This window comes from Mustela erminea, chromosome 6 (genome assembly GCF_009829155.1).
Source record: "Mustela erminea isolate mMusErm1 chromosome 6, mMusErm1.Pri, whole genome shotgun sequence".
NCBI lineage: Eukaryota > Metazoa > Chordata > Mammalia > Carnivora > Mustelidae > Mustela > Mustela erminea.
Window position 1 is genome coordinate 96,928,403 of NC_045619.1, and position 22,459 is coordinate 96,950,861.

The following is a 22,459-nucleotide window of genomic DNA, read 5'->3' on the forward strand; positions in this document are numbered from 1 at the left end:
CTTTCACATGTACAGTCTACTGATTGGAGGAGAGGGGTATAAATAGGGGTAAACATCCGGGTAAGGGGAGAACAATAAAGATTCGCAAGCTTGTCACTCCGTGTCTCCTGGTCATTCTTGCTGGCGAGAGCGACAGAGATCACGAGTAGGCAGAGAGGCAGGCAGAGAGAGAGAGAGAGAGAGGGAGGGAAGCAGGCTCCCTGCTGAGCAGAGAGCCCGATGCTGGGGCTCGATCCCAGAACCCTGGAATCATGACTTGAGCCGAAGGCAGAGGTTTTAACCCACTGAGCCACCCAGGCGCCCCAGACAAGGAGAGACTCTTAGCATCATCATTTGACTGGTTCCTTCAGGCAGAGATCTGGGAGAACAAAATGGTAAGAATTCTTCCCTTTTCCTGAGTTTTCTCAGATGTCCCCAAGATGTCAGCTGCAGCATCCAAGGTGAGCAAAGTATCCTAGCCAATGATTTTCTACCCTCATCATAATAATTGTAGGGGAGGGAAAAGACATTTTCTCTACCTTCTTAGGTTCTGCGATTGCAGCCTATGAACTGAACTGACAAAAGACAGATTAACAGAAAAAAATTATACTCATTTTATTTAAAATTTGGGCAGAAAAACAGAAACCCAAGAAAACAACTGGGACTGAAGGCTTATATACCTTTTTAACAAATAATAATAAAATAATAAAATAAATAAAAACTATCAAGGGGAAAGGGCATTAAGCTCCTAGGGAAGATAAACTGTGAGAAAGTAACTAAGAAATATATGGGGGCACTGGGGGAAGATTCAGGTTATTTTATACCTTTCTCATGGGAAATTTTATAACCTACTTGTTGGGAGAAAGGGGGGTGGGGTGTCAGAGCACCCTTCTTGCATCTGGTATTTCTCATGTCGTGTCTTCAGCTCAAAATTATCAGTATGCCTAATTGGCATATTTTGGAGTGGCATATTCTGAACCCCTTAACTCAAACAGACAATCCTAGGACTGTTGCAGATTTGGGGGTGGGGTGAGTAATTCAGAAGGTTAATTTGAATTGCATAGGAAAGACAACACTTAAAGAGGCCAAAAAAAAAAAAAAAAAAAAGTTCTGGTTTGTTAGCTTCCAAACAGATATTTTTATATGAAAGGGTACACTGCGAGGGAGTTATGTGCAAAAATTCTGTTCATGTATAACAGGATTTGTTCTAATACCTCCTACACACCACTTTTAAAATGCACCCCTCTCCGGTTTATAGATGGTTGTCTTGGGAGAGACTGTGACTTAGTATGAGGTGGTATTTGTAGAACAAAAACCTTGCTACCAACAAAGAGCCTTAATAAAAATAGGAATTTTAAAATGATAAATAGAGACATAAATAGGTAGCTATACATTTATACTTTATAGTTTGCTTTGAAAGAAGTAAACATAAAAACTAAAACCAAATGAAGATTTCAATATTGATGAAGTCTGAAAAGAATGTTATGCACAGTGAAATTTTCTGTTCATGGCTCCTGTTTTCCTAAATCCCTTTATGATATTATATTGGCATGAAGACTGATATATAGTGTAGAGAATACTTGTACACCGAGGTGAACACTCCTCTTTACCTAAGAAAAAGAAACTCTTTACTTCAGTATCTGCCGAAGCATTGCTTTTTACAAAAGAGTAATGATGTCAGGAACTACAGGGGCTTTTGTTGAAGAACTTCTGGTCACAACCAAGGGACATTTGATAGTTAAATCCAAGGAGGCAGGAAGTAAATGAAGACAAACAAGAGGAAATGATTATTTGATTGTGGCTGAAAGAGTGGCGCACACAAAGCCATACAGATTAGCAAACCCAAAGTGCCAGCATTCCTTCTGAGCTGTAATTTCCTGAGAACAAAAAGGCATTAACTCCGTACCCTCAATGCACAATGCCTACTAATTGCCAGTGATAAAAGTAAGCCTCCTGCTTCTAATCCCAAAACCTCCTACCATATTTCTGTGAATACCATTTGTGAATTTGTTCACTCCATTTCCCCTATGATAAAAGCACTCCTGGAGGTGGCATCGCTGTTTGGTATGCTTCTATATTTAAAAATAGACAGACCCGATCAATACAAGGAACAAATGAATTAGAAAACTTTTGTAAATGTGAAGGCTATTTACATTATAACTTGTTGGCCAGTCATTTAAAATTATGCACCGGAAGGGGGACAAAACATACTACCCCAAAATATGGGCGTTTCTGGCAAATTCATTATTTCAAACTGGTTATTTTTAAGAAACAGCAGACACAGATGAAACTCTGAAAACAGAGGACCCTTTTGTAAGAAACATTTGTATGTATAAGGGAAATCTCTATTTGTCAGGGTGTCTCCCTTGTTACACCAAGAAGAGGGGATACTCAAAATCTCTAGAAACTAATCAGTGGAGAAGACATGTACTTCAATCAGCCTAACAACCTTACCTTTGTCTGCTATACTTTGTCTGAAAACCTCCCATAACAGATCCCTACCACCAACATGTTTTTTGATCTTTAACTGAAGGTAGTATTTAAGGTGATGGCTTGAGCTTTTTAAGGAGTTAGTCAGTTTTCCTGTTTTTTATCCATTATACAGGATAATAATACATATTATTACTTTTGTTTGTTTTTTTCCTGTTAATCTATCTTATATCAATTTAATTAGACGAACCAAAGAACCAAGAAAGGAAGAACATTTTGGTGCCCCTACAACACCCATAGAGAGAATTCTTTAAAATAAAAGCTTTATGATTAAACACCTGATAAAATGCCATTATATGTATTAAAATCCAATATTTGAGGGACCTCGGTGGCTCAGTGGGTTAAGTATCTGCCTTCAGCTCAGGTCATGGTCTCAGGGTCCTGGGATCGAGCGAGCGGCATCGAACTCTGTTCTCAGCAGTGAGTCTGCTTCCCCCGCACTCTCTGCCCATTGCTCTGCCTACTTGTGATCTCTCTCTCTCTTTCTCAAAAATTCTTTAAAAAAAATAAATAAGATAAAAACCAAAATTTAACTGAGTAAACTTGATGATCTAATTGGTTTTATCAAATCATTCATGAATCAGGCAGCACCCAATCTAGCAAGTACAGGAGAGCTCTGCTGAACTAAACAAAAACATTTTTAAGGGCAGAGGAAGGCCATTTAGAAACATAAAAAGGAGAGAGAGAAAAGAATTTATTAGCAAGGAAGTCATTCTTCTTGCCTTCCTGAGGAGAGAGGAAGTATTATTATTATTTTTTAATATTGTATTTATTTATTCGGGAAAGAGAGAACAAGCAGAGAGAGGGACAAAGAGGGAGAAATGGGGCTCGATCCCAGGACTCTGGGATCATGACCAGAGCCAAAGGCAGACACTTAAGGGACTGAGCGACCCCAGCACCTCTGAGAGGAAGTGTTCTATCAGTAAATTTCTTTGTACTGCCCAGGATAGTCCATATTGCTTTCAGTTTACATTCCTGGGGCATTGCAACTGTACTTAGGTATTAAGTCTTGGTTTACTGATGTGGGGGCCTTAACCTAAGTGACTCCATTTGGGGCCCATGGATTTCTTTTTAACAGTCCTCCCCTTTTGTTCAAACTGTCAGCTTAACGGAAGTGTTATCAAAGCTGAAGGTGTTAGCACCTCTCTTACCTATCCTCTGTAGTGCTTGTGGCTTTCGTTGATCCTTTGCATGGTAGCCACAGGTCATGATGGTTTTTCTTGCCCTGTGATATTTATAGGTGATAACTTCAGGTTTACATTCTTAAGGTCAGCCAATCCCCTTTCTTCCTTTTTTGAGTTCCAGTCTTAGGGAGAGAGTTTGCTTGGTATTTAGTGGCTACAAACATGCTTTTAAAGTCTTTGAGAGAATTTAACGCACAAGGGAGATTATTATGATGACTCTAGGCAGGATATTTCCAGTGTTTGGAGAGCACTTTGAAACCAAGGTTCCCCAACCCAAATCTATCAAAATCAAGTAAGTCAAAGGAAGTCCATGTGGAAGGAGTCACCTTTTTAGGGTGAACGGCTTGTTTTGTAATCTTATATAATTGAGTTTCAACTTTCCCAGAAGTATTAATCCATGTACAGTAGGTAGTGTTGGCCATAGCACAGATACCTCCTTGCTTAGCTAAAAGATGATCAAGAACTCTTCTATTACCAAGAGGAGCTTTGGCCAGAGAGTCTAAGGGTTCTTGTTGGATAGCTATTGCTTTAGCATCAGATTCTGCAATAAGAATTAAGATCATAAACTCATTTGCTTTTATACCTAACCCGGTAAGTAGTGACCTGCCAAGAGGAGTGAATCCTCAATTATGAAAGTCTCTTGGCAGGTTCTTTTTAATTTACAATGTAAATCCAGGAGAGTCAACCAGTGATATGTCTCATTTTGTTTGTGAAACATTTGGGACACAGATTTTTCTCCCAGCCTGAAATAGTTATTCTAAATTCCATAGGTTATCCCCTTGGCAATAGCTCAGGAGATAAGGAAGGATCAGGGTATGGTCTTTCCAGGCCAATGAAGGAGTAGAGAAAATGAAAAAGAGAGTGTTTCATTTAAAGTGTGGAGTCTTCATCCATTGTTTTGGTGGAAGCATTCTCCCTCAAAGTCAACTATTTCTCTCCCTTGTTGTCCTGAGCAAGCAATAAAGGTGCACACAGAAGTTGTATCTGTCCACAATGTCAATTTTATTCAATCATAAAGCAAGGTTAACAGAACTGTAAAGCAGGTTTAGGATTCCAAAGTCAGTGACATTTCGCTACACATTTAACTTGGCTTCATACATGTCACACACACAAAGTACAATACAAAGTCTCACAACAACAAGATACAGTAAGAAGGTAAGGTAAGAAGTTAAGAAGGTAAAATGGTAAGAAGTTAACTTAAGAGGTAAGAAGAGGTAAGAGGTAACCTTTAATAGAGGTACCTCTATTAAAGAGGTAAGAAGTTAACTTTCTTAAAGGTAAGAAGTTAACAAATGGAACTTGAAGTCAATCCAGGAGCAAAGAGTTCGAGTTTGAGATGAGCACTCGGTTGGTCAAGATCAGCTCTTGGTGTTTACTCTATTACGTTTAAGCAGTGGAAGAGCTCTGTTATGCCCAGAGATCCGTTGGACAGAGACTTCAAGGGAAGTTGCCTTTTTTTTTTTTTTTAAGATTTTATTTATTTATTTGACAGAGATCACAAGTAGGCATAGAGGAAGCAGAGAGAGGGGCAGGGAAGCAGGCTCACCGCTGAGCAGAGAGCCCGATGAGGGGCTTGATGCGGGGCTCAATCCCAGGACCCTGGGATCATTACCTGAGCCAAAGGCAGAGGCTTTACCCCACTGAGCCTCCCAGGTGCCCTGGGAAGTTGCCTTTCTGATGTGATCAGATGTGGAAGAGTCAGTGTCTGGAGGGTCTGACAGTTTGCTGCAAAAGTCCTCCACTTTTAAAGGAGTTTAATCAGCCCAAGGCCTTTGTAAAAGGTCTCTTCTGGTTCTGCTTGTTTTCAGTTCTGGACTTTGTCAGTCTGTGCTGGTTTGGTAATATCTGGTCTGAGCTGCAGTGCCTACTTAACATGAGCCACTGCTTCACATGAGTAACTCCATCTCGCTCTCTACACTCCTCAATCCGGTTTGGAGGTCTCCAGCATCTGTCCCGGACCAGGAGTCAGGTGGAGGCTTTCTCCGCTGTGTACCGTGTTTACCATCTTAATTTCCCTGATTTAAGAGCAGACTGTTGCCTTGTTGCAAAAATGTGGCAACAAGGGAACATTTTTCTCTGAAGCAAAATGGACTTCGCCTATACGTGCCACAGTCTTTATAGATTGTGTTGCTGTTGCCTTTGTGTGAAAGCCAGTTTGGTCACATATTAAAAATTCTTTCCAAATATTCCTTTTCCACAAACCTTTTAAAACTTTCTTTTTTATATTCATATTTTGTCCCAAGTCTTCCCTCTTTAAATAACCAGCCTCACTTTAGGACAAAATTACTTTCTTTTCTCTCAACAAAAATGTATTTCCATTTTCATACTTTTTTTTTTTGCCTTACCAAAAGCATACATCTGACTTTTCTTGTATACAGAACTGTTTCCCCTGTTATTCCCAGTGGTCTTAATTACATTTATTAGAATTCTTAACTCTTGGAAACCTTAATTTCTAGTGAAAATTAAGTAGTTGTGATTGTGAACTATTATGTTAAACCAGAATTTTTAAAATTTTAAGATTTATGAATATATTTCATAATTTTAAAAGCAGATGCCTTCTTCATTTTTCCAAGGTAGCATAAAAAAATCCAAATATTTTTAAAATTTTTCTGTAATGAGAAGCCAAAAGTAGATAAACCTATGTTTAACATTTAGTGTTTCAGTATTTTATTGTGTTTGAAAATGATCTAGATATTTATGAAATTTAACTTAACTCACCATTTAACCTAACTCAGCAAAATTTAAGTTTCAGGTTACCAAAAAGATTTGAGAAAGCTATTTAAGTACACATAAATATTCCTGAATAGTCCATTTATAACCTTTTATCTTGTTTATTTATATTTACTTAACACATGTGTTTAGATTACCTACAAAAAGTCTATTAAACACTAGACAAAATCAGCTATTATCCCAAGCTATTCTTTTTTTGTTGGCACATCTTATAAGAAAGAGATAACAGCAAGACTTACTTGGCTAATAAACTGAAGTTAAAAAAAAAAATGTTTTAGGGGCATCTAGATGGCTTAGTCAGTTAAGCATCTGCCTTCAGCTTAAGTCATGATCCCAGGGTCCTGGAATCCAGACCCATATCGGGCTCCCTGCTTAGCAAGGAGCCTGCTTCTCCCTCTCCCTCTGCTACTCCACCTCCCTGCTTATTCTCTCTCTCTTTCTCTCTCTCTCTCTCTCTCTCTCTTTCTGCCAAATAAATAATTTTTTAAAAAGTTTATATTTAATGCTGGTAACTCTAAAAGCATTCCTGTTTTAATTAAATCATCAGCATTAAATGAGCTTTCATATAGAATATTTTCCTAGATCACATATATTTGAAAAACATTTGGGTTGATTTCTGTCCTGCTGAGAGTTTTAGAATGCCCAATCCTTATAAGCTCTTGCTTTAAACCAACTAAATAGGACTCTTTTGTAATGGGCTGGGGTGGGGGAAGCAGGTGCAAGAGCACCTGTCTCTGGGCTTCCAGACAGACCCGGTTTGGCTACTTGCTGCAAACAAAATCCAAAAACAGAGACAAGTGGTGGTCAAACAAAAAAGGAATTTATTTCAGTGAGGCCAACAACTGGGAAGACCATGGACTCATGTCTCAAAAACTATCTCCAAATTGCTGAAAATACTTCTAGGTTTATATAAGGAAAATGTGGGACTGAGGTTGGTGGGCACTTGCGTGTGATCAGTAAAGGTCAGGTCGACATTTATCTTGGGGTCAGTCACAGGCCAGGGCTTGCTGGCTCAGGGCAGTCCTTATTGCTTGAGGGGGTAGTTTTGGTTCTCATCACTGATGCTTTGCCTACAGGGTGTTTTGCCGGAGTTAAGAGACAAACTGAAAAGAAACCTTAATTAGAAAGTGGAGGTGGGGCGCCTGGGTGGCTCAGTGGGTTAAGCCGCTGTCTTCGGCTCAGGTCATGATCTCAGGGTCTGGGGATCGAGTCCCACATCGGGCTCTCTGCTCAGCAGGCAGCCTGCTTCCTCCTCTCTCTCTCTGCCTGCCTCTCCATCTACTTGTGATTTCTCTCTGTCAAATAAATAAATAAAATCTTTATAAAAAAAAAAAAGAAAGTGGAGGTGGTGGAAGTCTTGCTTCAAGTTATCTGAGTGCTCAAAGGGGCTTAGATCCTACAAAGATAACTCAAGAATGTGTGTCAGGTCAGTCTTTCCTTTTGAATCAGCACTGGCAGTTTTACCCCTGATGTATTGTCCTCGCTGTGCTTAGGCTATCGTCTGGCCTGATAGTGGCTGTTTGTTCTTACATTCTTTTTTTTTTTTTTTTTTTTATTTACTTCTTTTTTTTTTTTTATTTCCAGCATAACAGTATTCATTATTTTTGCACCACACCCCGTGCTCCATGCAATCCGTGCCCTCTATAATACCCACCACCTGGTACCCCAACCTCCCACCCCCCGTCCCTTCAAAACCCTCAGATTGTTTTTCAGAGTCCATAGTCTCTCATGGTTCACCTCCGCTTCCAATTTCCCCCAACTCCCTTCTCCACTCTAAGTCCCCATGTCCTCCATGCTATTTGTTATGCTCCACAAATAAGTGAAACCATATGATAATTGACTCTCTCTGCTTGACTTATTTCACTCAGCCACAATGAGATATCACCTCTCACCAGTCAGAATGGCTAAAATCAACAAGTCAGGAAATGACAGATGCTGGCGAGGATGCGGAGAAAGGGGAACCCTCCTACACTGTTGGTGGGAATGCAAGCTGGTGCAGCCACTCTGGAAAACAGCATGGAGGTTCCTCAAAATGTTGAAAATAGAACTGCCCTATGACCCAGCAATTGCACTATTGGGTATTTACCCTAAAGATACAAACGTAGTGATCCAAAGGGGCACGTGCACCCGAATGTTTATAGCAGCAATGTCCACAATAGCCAAACTATGGAAAGAACCTAGATGTCCATCAACAGATGAATGGATCAAGAAGATGTGGTATATATACACAATGGAATACTATGCAGCCATCAAAAGAAATGAAATCTTGCCATTTGCGACAACATGGATGGAACTAGAGCGTATCATGCTTAGCGAAATAAGTCAAGCAGAGAAAGACAACTATCATATGTTCTTACATTCTTTCACAAGATAGCCACGGGCCTAAAATGACTTCTGTTATGTCAAGAAAGCATGTCTTGTCTTTCTTTTTCTGAGGACCCTTAACTGCGTCTCTTTACAATATCATCAAGAGGTAGCATGATATCTTATATTTACAACATATATGGATATGGACGTACACACAAACTGATGTAAACACCTCATAGTTATTAATATTTGTGGACAAAATTTTTAGGATGTCTCTTTGTCCCTGAAATTAATCTTAAGGAGGCTAGGATAGAGTTTGGTCATAAGAGTTTTGAGTAGTTTATACTTTTTATTTTTCACTTTATTTTATTTTTTAATTATTATTTATTTTTATATTTTTTTAGAGAGCAAAACGTGGTGGGGAAGGGGAGAGGAGGAGAAAGGATCTTAAGCAGGCTCCAAGCCCACTGTGGAGCCGCACACAGGGCTGGATCTCACAACCCTGATATGACCTGAGCTGACATCAACTGACTGAACCACACCAAGTAGTTTATACTTTTTAAAAAGTCCTCTGCCCCACAACACTTGAATTTCTTTTAGTCGCAGGTGGTTGTGTGCTATGTTTACATTTTAAAGACATGGTAAGGGATACCTGGATGACTCACTCCATTAAGAATCTGCCTTGAGGGGCCCCTGGGTGGCTCAGTGGGTTAAGCCTCTGCCTTCAGCTCAGGTCATGATCCCAAGATCCTGGGATCAAGCCTTGCATCAGGCTCTCTGCTCAGCGGGGAGCCTGCTTCCCCCTCTCTCTCTCTGCCTCCCTTTTTGCCTATTTGTGATCTCTGTCAAATAAATAAATAAAATCTTAAAAAAAAAAAAAAAGAATCTGCCTTGGGCTCAGGTCATGGTCTCAGCGTGGTGTCCTAGGATCGAGCCCCACACTGGGCTCCCTGTTCAGTGGGGAGTCTGCTTCTCCTTCTCCCCTCTGCTTCTGCTCTCTTGCTCACACACTCTCTCTCAAATAAAATAAATAGAATCTTAAAAAAAATAAAAAAAGACATAGTAAGATGCATAACTTCAAGGAATAGAAAAAGAATGTAAGTTTCTCCAGGGACTTTGGATTCCTAAGGCCAAATTGGTATGTCTTTTGAAATAAACAAGGGAAGTTTGGGGATTGGTAAAAGAATAGATGAATTTTGAATTGCCTCTAGAGCTCACTTTCTTTCTGAAAAGATTTGTGAGATAAGGATAGCTGCTCTGAATTTTTTTATAGAATAGGGTTGTGACTTAAATGACATCCTAGGGTAATTCACCTGTTCAACTACATTATCTACAATTTGCTTTTTTCATTCTTCGTACATAGTTTTAATTTTTAATATTTCTGGCAGTATTGAATAACCCTCCTTGGATAAAATATGGGTCCTCATAGAGGGTACAAAGGATATTACCTTCCTAAAATCCAGAGTCACTCCCAAAGAGAGCCAAAAGAAAGAATCAATAACAGGAAGTCAGAAAGCCAAACTCAGTTATATAAAATGAGACAAACAAGAAGGTAATAGTTATCTCTGGGAGAGAAAGGACCACTATAATGGGTTTGGATTGGGAAAGGAAGGGACAATGTGAAACTATATGTTTTACTCTCTAGTGGGCACTGCCAACAGAGATTCAGAAAACTGATTCTGTTAAGAAGTTTTACCCTTCTCAGGCTTTTGCCAGGTTTTCTAGGATTCTTTTTTCAGGCTCTGGTGGCTAGTTTCCTTTCCACTGTTTTTTGTTTTTTGTTTTAAAGGTTTCATTTATTTATTTGACAGATAGAGATCACAAGTAGGCAGAGAGGCAGGCAGAGAGAGAGAGAGAGGAGGAAGCAGGCTCCCTGCTAAGCAGAGATCCTGATGTGGGGGGGCTCTATTCCAGGACCCTGGGATCATGACCTGAGCTGAAAGCAGAGGCTTTAACCCACTGAGCCACCCAAATGCCCCTCCTTTCCACTGTTTTAAGGAAATAATGTAGCAGTTTACCAGAAAATCCTGCAGTTTTCATCAGCTCTGGGAGAGGGTCATATGGGGGTCCTCCTTTGAGGAGAGAGATGGTGGTATCTGTAAGGTCATTAACTTGTAGTGAAAGCAGGGGAGCTAGGTTCTTGTCTCATGGGAGTTGAAGAATGAATCTCACGGCAAAGTAGCGTGAGTAAAGAGACAGAAATTTATTAAGTGAAGATAGAGAAAACGCTCTTAAGAGTGAGAAGGGTCCGGACAGGGTTGCCAACTTAGGGCCTTTAGGGTTGGTCTTTTATAGAAAGCTAACCGGGGAACTTAAATCCTTTTAACATCTCTATTGATAGCACCTTCAGTGGCTTACTTCCTTTTTAGGGTCTGGTTATTCTTTGTTGGTTACAGGTGACTAGCATAAAAACCCATCCCACATGACCTACCCCATACACCTAGGGCAGGGTGGTCCAATTTGCCCCCTTACCTCTGGTTTCCCCACACATCCATATTTGGGGGATTTCTTTGAGCCTGATCAAGACCCCTACCTTTCTCTCCCTACCTCACCCCGACTGTCCCTTACACAGGTGGACTTTGGTTTACAGTTGTATAGTCTTTCCAAAAGTAGAAAAACAATTCGGACAGAATTAGCAGAATGAGTACTCAAAGGAGGATAGAATTAAAAGAGGAGCAGTAGGAGTTATGTCAGTCTTAAAGTCTTTTGTTTTAGGTACCTCCTACATCTGTAATTTTTCATTAGCCCTTTGTAATGAATCTTATAATGAAACTATTTTGGAATTTTGAAACCTTGTGGAGGCTTCAGCTTGCCAATTACAGCAGGCATCCCATTTTGTTTAATTTGAAAACACTTAATTTCAAGTGTACTTCTTAAATGATCTTATCTAATTGCTAAGTTCCCCATCAAGGTTATCGTATTTTTAGGTTGTAATTTCCCTGATCCTGGCAGCAGTTTAGTGGGACCCCAGCCACAAATGGGACTAGCCCACATTTCTGTCTAGTTTTATTTTGACAGTTACCAAGTAAAGGGGCTCGGGATACTCCCTTCTAACCCCAGCCTAGAATGTGCCATTTAGGAATATGGATGATTTTGAGCTGAAGGCATTTGAGACCTTTGGGTGGGGAGAGACTTTTGTCCCTCCCTTAGTCACATAGAATAATCTAAAAATAGGTGTCTTTCCCAGAATACGGATTATTAACAGAGATACATTTTATCTGAGTGACCCATCTGAATGATAGGGCAAACTTCCAATTACCAAACATGCACTCAACTTCATATCACCTTGTGAAGGGCATTCCTTCCCTCTTAAATCCCAGACCCCTACCCCTTTTTAGTTCAGGATGACATTCATACCTCATTTTGCCTGACTGGCTTTGGAATTTCCATGTCTATGTGGAGTCCCTGTACTTAAGCCTGATTATATTTGATTTTCCTTTGTTAATCTGTCTCATGTCAATTTGATTCTTAGTCCAACTAGAAGGACCTTTGAGGGGACAGGAATTCTTACTCCCTAACATAAGTCAAGTTCTTTAAAACATAAAACAAACCTGTAGTTTTGTATAGATTCTGGGACCATAGTTCTTAAATATAAAATAAGCAAGTATGCCAGAAGATGGTACACTTAACTTTTTAGAGTTTAAGAATCCTATTAACTAAGCTCATATTTACACAAAACAAGACAAACAAATGTGGGTACATTAACACACTAGCAGTAACCAAAAGATGTCACTGTGGACCAACCAAGAGAAGTCCCTGCACACACCACCAGCAATTCCCAGTGTGGACTAAACCAGCCTTTTCCTTTAATGGAGATTGTGGACTGGAAATGGAGAGATGGGAAAATGGGGAAAGGATGAAACCAGCAAACTCCAGTAAATGGAGACTGCCCACTGGAACTGGGGAAGGGGTTCTATTGTGGACTGAACCAGGGGCTGAAGACTGGCACTCTGTCAGAGTCTCTTGTTAGTCTAGACTGATTTGTTAACCCTGGACTAGAAAGCCAGTTGGATAGGTGTCTCAAATGCAAAAAGAGCAGAGCTCAAATGGAGGAGACTTAACAATGGCCCTTGGAAATGATGAGAAGGACAGTGAACTCAAAAATTTCACAGAACGCTATCCCTATGTTTCTCGTTATCCCCAAATGCCATCACAAGTTCACTTTATCCCGATGCTGTCACCAAATCTGTTATAAAACAAAATTCAACTCAGTAAATTTGATGACTTGATTGGCCTAGTTTAGCCATTCATGAATTAGGCAGTATCCCATCTAGCAAGTAGAGGGGATGCGGAATCATCGACCCCAAAGGGCAAGAAGGAATTCTTGAGACATTTTACAGTGCAAAAAGGTGTATTTATTATAGCATGGGGACAGGACCCATGGGCAGAAAGAGCTACAATGGGATTGTGAGAGGTGACTGAATATATACTTAAGTTTGTGGAAGGAGAGAGGGATAGAGATAATGTAAGTTTCTAAGGAATTTCTCTTTGCTGAAAGTGAGGTTTATAAGACCTTGGAGGTCTGGCTATTGTGAAGATAAGGTTGCTTTTGGTCAACATAAAACATCAACATTAAGGAAGCCATTAGGTCCTTGAGAAGTGTCACACTCCACATTTCTCAAGTATTTATTAGCAGACTGCAAATTTATAGGAGATATTATTTAAACTACATTCCAGTTCCTTTTGTTCTCATCATCAAAGGGGAACACTGAACTAAAAAAGAAAGATTTTTTAAAGGCAGAGATGAGGGAGAATATCTCCTCTGGAGAAATTTGGCAGTATCTGGAAGGGAAGGGTAAAAGGCCAGATCTGAATTTCTTGTGAATGGTATGCTTTGTTTAAGGAAGGTCTTTCAGTGATAGGAGGGGGGTGGACTTGATTGAGACAGGGCAATTGATCTTAACAACAGAACTGGTGGAAACCATAAGGAGAGGATTTTGAAGTAAGACATTTGAATGATGTTGGAGTGTAATCTCTATCTGTTGACTCTTTCCACTGAAAAATTGATGCCACATTCTGTAAGTTCCTATAATGAGCAAGTAAGCCATTTGGGAGGCAAGAAACTGCTAGAGAAGAAAAGTGATGCTGATGAATATAGCAGAATAGCAAAGTCGTGAATTTCTCAGTACCCTCCCTGAAAAGTGGAGAGAAGGTTCAGATGGTTCTGATTCTTATAGGTATCAGCCCATGCACATACCCATGCATAAACAAACTACCAAAATGGCATCATTCACAGCTGTATCTATCAATTATAGCTATGATAATCTCAAAAATGACCAACCTTTACAACATGGGACATATACATTAAGGATGGAGCTCTTGTTCTCCCAAGAAGACACATGAAGTGAAATTTTGTTAGGCTCATTTTTAGTTGTAATCTTTTGCCCCCTCTTACCAACAGAAAACCCATTTGCCTCTTAACTCCATGAAAGTACCAAGTACATATTTTTCTGAGGATTACTAAGTGAATGAAAGGTACTGTTATTGAACAGTCTATCACAGCTGCAAACTCAGAAGAGGAATGGGTAAGCCCTGTTGCAACCAGGCCAACTGCTCCCCACCAGGGGATCTCAAGGCAGTGGGACAAATCTGAAGAGTAACTCCTGGTTGGGTTTGTCAACACTGTTGCCTAATAAACTCAGATAAACTTGTCACAAGAGAAACCAACAACTCAAGAAGAGAGTTTGGAAAAGAGAAAGGGAGAAATTTATTTGGGGTGTCAGCAACCAGGGAAGGTGGCAGTCTTAAGTCTTAACAACCAACCTCTCTTACGGCAAGATGGACACCTAGAGTTTTATAAGGAGAGGTTGAGGAGGTTTGTGCAAGAAAGCAGGCAGGGAGCATGTAATCATGGGTGGGAGCTGGTTTAGCCCATGATCTTGGACAGGGAAGGGGATGTGTGGGTGTGGTCTTCTAGGCATTCCAATACAATCAAGGCTTTTCTGCTCTGGTGGTTGGATGTTCTGGGTCATTGCAAAACACTGTCATCAATGCCTCAACAAAATGCCATAAGAAATCAGCACAATGGTTTTTAGTTACAGCATGAATTAGGCAGTCTTGTCAAGTTCTGATTTTAACTATTAGAGTGTATGGCTGAGCAAGAGGATTCACTAATATAATAGCAAACTGAAATTACTTAATTGGTGGTTTAAAATTATATCTTAATTTTGCTGGTGTACATTTTGCTTCTACTAATGAAATATATGCACCACATCTTCTTTATCCATTCATTCATGAGTGGACATGGTAGTCATGTAGGTTGTTTCCATATCTGGGCTGTCGTGAATAATGCTTCCTTGAACATGACAAAGCGGTATTTGTTTGAGATCCTGATTTCATTTCCTTTGGATATATATACCCAGAAAAGATAACAAGCGTTGGAGAGTTTGTGAAGGAAAGGGAGCACTCTTGCAACATTAGTGGGAACATAAATTGGTACAGCCACTGTGGAAGACAGTATGGAGGTTTCTCACTTAATCAAAAACCAAGTGGCATATATTGGAGTGCCATATTCTGATCATCTTCCCTCTCAAACTAGTTTTTATTGATTTAATGTTATTAACATTACATTTCATAGGAAATATGAAAGGAATGCCATTTGAAAAACAAGTTAAACATTCCAGTTGGTCTCTGAACAGAGCTCTGTTTCCTCTCAAATGCCTTAAGAAAGATACAGAAATTTTTAAAAATTGCAAATCATAAACTAATGCACTAATGATGTGAGAAACAAAGGCAGAAGAAAAAGTATTAAATTTCCTTACTACTTAAAGCCCATTGGCAAGTCCTTGAAACAGGTAAGAGTGACATTGCCCTAGGAACTAAGGGCAAAAGGCAATCTTAGGCCCAACCCCCAGGTTACTGTAAGTATATTGACACATAAAATTTCCTTTGGAAATTTCCTTTATCTCAACTATCCACAACCCCTACCCCCCCTCCAAGATAGATGCCAGCAATCATTCTCCAAGCCACATATGACACATCAATATACATCTGAAAGGTCTTGTGACTGAGAGTTTCCTAACAATAATAAATGACCTTTCCTAACAATAGCTAGGTCCCTCAGGATCCTGGAAACCTTGTTTCCAAAATACCTGGGAGGCTTATTCTCTCCCTAACCCCCTCATAACTTGAAGGATATAATGGGCCACTTTTGTTGACCCCAGAGCAGCTCTTTCTGCCTGCCAATCCTGTCCCAGTGCTTTGATAAAGACCACCTTTTTGCACCAAAGACGTGTCAAAATTCTTTCTTGGCCATCAGCTTCGAACCCTAACATCCTTCCTCCATCGCTAATAGCTATGATCCATCAAACATTTATCTAAATGTTTATTATAAATTATGTAGAGTTCAGGAAACAGAAATTAGCAGAAAAAAGAGAAAGAGAACCTATTCTTTTTTTTCCAGTAATTCAGAGGCTTATATGTCCTTATGGATAAATGTTTTGCCTTTTTTTTTTTTTTTTCTGTGCAATGTAATGGTTACTCTCCTTTAGATAATCAGCATTTCAGGAGAACGTTGGTGGTAGATCTTTTTGTTTTTGTTTTTAAGAGAGATTAAGAGAGAGAGTATGAGCTGGAGAGGAAGAGAGGGAAAGGGAGAGAGAGAATCCCAAGCAATCTTCATGCTCAGCACAGATGTCACAACCCTGAAATCATGACCTGAGCTGAAGTCAGTAGTCAGACACTTAAATGACTAAGCCATTCAGGCACCCCAGTCTTTTCATTTATTTATTTTATTAATATAGTTTTAATTTTGGACTAGATGCAGGTTTTTTTAAAAAGTTGCTAATAAGTTCTTGAGTTCACACATATAACACATACCCAGTTTCCCCTGTTAGTAACATATTATATTAGTAATGTACATTTGTCACAATTTATGAACTACTATTGATACATTATAGCAATAATGAACTTTATCTGAGCCTGTAGTTCTGGAAGCAGCTATAATTAAAGTACCCTCCCCTCACTTTGTGTTTTGAGAAAATGCTTACTGCAAAGAACCAACCATCTCCACATGACTTAGGTAAGACTTTAATTAAAAAAAAAAATTGGGTGCCTGGGTGGCTCAGTGGTTAAGCGTCTGCCTTTGGCTCATGTAATGATCCCAGAGTCCTGGGATCGAGCCCCGCATCAGGCTCCCTGCTTCTCCCTCTCCCACTCCCTCTGAATGTGTTCCCTCTCTCGCTGTGTCTCTCTCTGTCAACAAATAAATAAAATCTTTAAAAAAACAAAAACAAAACAACGTTTTTGGACTTGTGGATAAACCACTTTTTACCTAGGACAAGGCCAGGCACAGACCCTCCAGGTTCTCATTACTGGCCTCATATTTTTTATTCCCACTGATCAGTCTGAACAAACTGCTTGATTTGCCCAAACTTCATCAAAGCTGCTTTTCTCCCAACAGGACCTTGAATTTTGACCCATTCTCTGTGTGAGCCAGTGTGAGAATTCAGAACAACTCCTTAAAGATTTTCTTGATAAGTACCTGCACATAGAGAGAGACATTCCCTGGTCAACTATCTGATCTTGATTCTTCATAGCCTTGCCCCTTGTAAAGAAAAATTCATTTTTGCTTTGAGAGGCTTGCAGATTTGATGGTTAGAGCCACCTCCCTATTACAATAGTCTTTTTGAATAAAGTCTCTACTTAAATCCAGATTTGTTATGTGAAGATTACTAAAGTTGAAACTTTAATATTTAGATTTGTTTTTACTTAATGTCCTCTTTTCTGCTCCAAGATTCCAGCCAGGATATCACAATACACTTAGTTATTTTGTCTCTTTAGGTTCTCTTGGCTGTGAATTTTCTCAGCCATTCCTTACTTCTGATGACCTTGACAGTTTTGAGTACCTCAGGTATTTTATAGAATGTCCTTCTACTGGCATCTAGCTGATATTTTTCTTGCCATTAGACTAGGGTCAGGAGTTTGGAGAGGAAGACCATGTGGTCTGAAATGACCATGTGGGTGAAATGCCATTATCATCTCATTGTATCGAGCGTCCATATTATCGGCATGAACCAAGATCGGGGCAAAAGGTGTGTTCATTGCTCTTTGGGTGTCGTTCCTTTGAGGCTCCCATAGCTGACAGAGTGAGGAAATAATGTCTCCAACTTTAATAACCCATTACCACATGAATTCATGAATTCGTTCAGCCTCCTCTTCTTATCTATACCCTCCCACTCTAACAGACCAAATATGCTTCTTACCATCTGCCATTAATTTACTTAATTATTCATTTCCACTGTATATGTTTTTGGCTATCCAAAGCCACATAGATCTTCTCTGATGTCTTCTTCCAGACATTTTATAATTTTGTAGTTTACATTTAGGTCTAAATCCATTTGGGATTAATTTTTTAAATAAGATTTTATTTATTGGGGGGGGGTAGAGGGAGAAGCAGACTCCCCATTGAGCAGGTAACCCTTCAGTCAGGACTTGATCCTAGGACTCTGAGATCATGACCTGAGCCAAAGGCTCTTAACGACTCTTAATGACTGAGCTACCCAGCCACCCTGGGGTTAATTTTTGTATAAGACATAAGGTCTGTGTTCGGGTTCTTTTTGTTGTTTTTGTTTTCTGTTTGTCCAATTCTTTGTTTGTATATGGATATGCAGTTCCTTTCAGCACCAGCACCATTGTTGAAAAGGCTCTCTTTTTTTCATTGAATTACTTTTATACCTAGGTTTTTTGTCTATCCATAAATATTTTATAATAATTTCATTGATAACTGCAAAATAGCTTGCCAAGATTTTGATTGGGATTACATTGAATCTAGAGATCAATTTGGGAAGAATTTACATCATAATGATATTGAATCTTCTGGTCCATGAACATGGAATATCTATTTATTTATATCTTTAAATTCTGTTGCAGGTTTTTAAAAAGTCTTCCACATTTAGGTCTTATATTTCTTTGTTATATTTGCACCTAGGTGTTTTATGAAATGGGAATATTTCATGGAGGTTATTGCAACTGGTCTTGCTATTCTAACTTTTTTTAAGATTTTATTTATTTATTAGAGAGTACAGGGGTGCCTGGGTGACTCAGTGGGTTAAAGCCTCTGCCTTCAGCTCAGGTCATGATCTCAGGGTCCTGGTATCGAGCCCTGCATTGGGTTCTCTGCTCAGCAGGGAGCCTGCTTGCTTCACTTCCTCTCTCTGCCTGCCTCTCTGCCTACTTGTTCATCTCTCTCTATCAAATAAATAAATAAAAATATTTATTAAAAAAAAAGAGAGAGAGAGAGAGCACAAGCAGGGTGGTGGTTAGAGGGAGAGAGAAGCAGACTCCCTGCTGAGCGAGAGCCCAACTCTGGGTTCGATTCCAGGACCCTGGGATCATGACCTGCACTGAAGGCAGGTGCTTAACTGACTGAGTCGCTCAGGCACCCTGCTACTTTGATTTCTAATACTGATTTTGTTTGCTGGTATATAGGAAAGCAATGGACATTTAACCTGCATCCTTGCTATACTTGCTTATTGCAAATTTTGTTTTGTTTTGGTGGAGTTTTGTGTTTTGTCTACATAGACATTCATGTCAACTGAGAATAAAAACATATTTATTTTTTCCTTTCTGATCTGTATGTCTTGTATTTATTTTTACTGTCTCATTGCTCCAGCTCAGAATTAAAATACAATGCTTAACAGGATGTTGAGAAAGGACATTGTTGCCTATTCTTGATTTTAGGGTGAAAACATCTAGTTTCACATCATTATGTCTTTATCAAGTTGAGGAATTCCTCTGTACTAATTTTTTATGGGTACCATAACAAATTACCACAAAGCAAGTGGCTTTAGAAAAAAAGCAATTTATTTTCTCACCATTCTGGAGGCTAGAAGTTCAAAATCAAAATTAGCAAGGTCATTCTTCCTCTGAAGGCTCTAGGAAAAAATCTGTTTTAACTTCTTCCTAGTTTCTCATCCTTTCAGACAATCCTTGGTTTATAGCTGCATCACTCCAGTCTCTGCCTCTGTCCTCAGGTAGCCTCCTTCCTTCTGTACAAATTTCCCTCTTATAAAAGACAGCAGTCATTGGATTTAGCCCTACTCTAATACAGTATGACCTCATTTTAACTTGACAATATTTCTGCAAGACTCATTTCAAAATAAAGTCACATTCTGAGGTTCTAAGTGGATATATTTAGGGGACACTATCCATCCTCTATTCCTATTTTTATAAGACTTTTTATCATGAATGGGTATTGGATTCTGTCAAATACTTTTCCCGCATCAATGGATAGGATTATACAATTTTTCTTCTTTAGCCTGTTGATACTGTGGATTATATTGATTTTTCAAATGTTGGACATTTGTATACCTGTAATAAATTCCTCTTGTAATATTTAACTTTTTATACTTTCACAGATTTTGTTTGGCTATTATTTTATTGAGGATTTTTACATTTCTCTTCATTATTTGTCTGTAGTTTTTTTTATAATATTTTTAATCTGGTTTTGACACTAGGATAGTGCTGGCTTCATTTGTTTTCTGGAAGACATACTGGACAAATAGCATTATTCTTCCTTAAATATTTTCTAGAATTAAGAGTGAAGCCATCTTTACTGGTCTTTTTGGTTTGGAAAGGTAATTAAATACTTATTAAAATTCTTTTATAGGTATAGGGCTATTCAGGTTATCTTTTTCCTCTATATAAATTTTAGCCAACTGTATAAAAAATGTTCTATATAGTCTAAATTACCAAATTTGTGGGCAAAGAATTGTTCACAGTATGCTTTTATTATTACTGTTAATGTCCACAGAATCCTTAGTATTGAACAATATTAGCAGTGTGTGTACCAGTCTTCAATTCTTTGTTAGCCATAATATAGACTTATTAGTTTTACTGATATGGTTAATGAACTAGCTTTTGGTTTCATCAATTTCTTGTTGGTTTGCTGTTTTCACTTTCATTGATTTCTGCATTAACTTTTGTCATTTGTTTGACTATGCCAAGTGCTTTTAGACCTTCAGAACAATGTGCATTCTGTTGTTGGATGAAGTATTGTATAAGTCTCAATTAGATGAAGTTCATTGATAATGTTATTTCTGTTTTCTGTATCTGTTGAAATTTTCAACAATAATAGTGAATTTGCTTATTTCTCTTTCAGTTATGTCCATTTTGCCTTACATTTGACGTCCTTTAGATGTCAATTTAAAAAATTGACCCTTTATCATTATTTATATATTATGTAATATTATTTCATTTGAAGTTCACTTTGTCTGAAATTAATATATCTACTACAGCTTCTTTTTATTAATGCTAGTATAATCTATCTTCCCCCGTCCCTTCACTTTGAACCTACCTGAGTTTTGTATTTAAAGTGAGGTTCTTGTCAACATCATATAACTGGACTTTGCTTTTTTATCTACTCTGAAAAATTTTGCTTTTTACTTGATATATTTAGACCATTCATAATAAAGTCACTGTTGATATAATGGATTGATATAGATCTTTATTTCTCTAATTTTAGTTGGGTATTGTTATTCAATTCCATGTAATCTCCTTTCTTAGCTTATCAGTTACACTTATTTAAAAAAATTTTATTGATTGCTCCAAAGTTTACAACATACATTTTTCAACTAATATAAGTTTATTTTCAAATACTAAAGACACCACTCCACACACGGAGCAGGTGTCTTATAACAGGGTATTCTCAATTCCTAAACCCCATCCCTGTGACATTGCTGCCTTGTATTTATCATAACCATATGATTTCAGCACCAAATATATTGTTACTCTCATTGCTTTAAAAAGCATTTACATTATAGATCAAATAAGAATAAGAAAAATAAATTACTAAAACTTTTTTTTTAATTACTAAATCTTGACATTTATTTTTCCTTATTCTTATTCCCTTCCTTTCTTCATGTAGATTCATAGTTGTGACCCATATCTTTTTCCTTCTGTCTGAAGAATTTCTGTGCATATTTAAAGCAAGCTATATCTACTAGTGATAAATTCCATCAATTTTAGCTTATTTGTCTCTTTCAATTTTTAAGTATAATTTCACTGAATATAAAATTCTAGGTTGGAGTGTGTGTGTGTGTGTGTGTGTATGTGAATTCAATTACAACTCTTATTATTTTGCTTTTATGGATAAGGTGTTTTATTCCTCTGGCTTCATTCATTATTTTTTTCCTTTGTCTTTGTTTTTCTGCAGTATTAACTGATATGCCTAGATGTGACATATTGGAATTTATTCTGCTTAGTATTTTTCATCATTTATTTTTGAAAGTTTTATCCATTATTTTTGCAAATATTTTTTCTTTTATTTTTTTCAGTGTTCCAAAATTCATTGTTTATGCACCATTCCCAGTGCTCCATGCAATGCGTGCCTTCCATAATACCCACCACCAGGTTCACCCAAACCCCCACTCCGCTCTCCCAAAAAACCCTCAGTTTGTTTCTCAGAGTCCACAGTCTCTCATGGTTTGTCTCCCCCTCCAGTTTCCCTCAACTCAATTCTCCTGTCCATCTCCCAGTGTCCTCCATGTTATCCCGTATGCTCCACAAGTAAGTGAAGCTATATGATAATTGATTTTCTCTGCTTGACTTATTTCACTCAGCATAAACTCCTCCAGTCCCACCCATGTTGATACAAAAATTAGGTATCCATCCTTTCTGACAGAGGCATAATACTCCATTGTATATGTGGACCATATCTTCTTTATCCAGTCATCCATTGAAGGGCATCTTGGCTCTATCCACCGTTTGGTAACTGTGACCATTGCTGCTGTGAACATTGGGGTACAGATGGCCCTTCATTTCACTACATC

The 22,459-nt window shown here is 38.5% G+C and overlaps 1 long non-coding RNA gene across 2 annotated transcripts in view; it reads left to right on the forward strand.

Annotated features, from left to right (window-relative positions):
• The first annotated feature begins 232 nt into the window (after positions 1–232).
• The window catches only part of LOC116594007, a 51,842-nt gene continuing 29,615 nt past the window's right edge, over positions 233–22,459 (forward strand). For both annotated transcript variants that reach the window (XR_004287030.1, XR_004287029.1), the window contains exon 1: positions 233–374. This is a non-coding gene — a long non-coding RNA (uncharacterized LOC116594007). The remainder of the gene's footprint in view (positions 375–22,459) is intronic.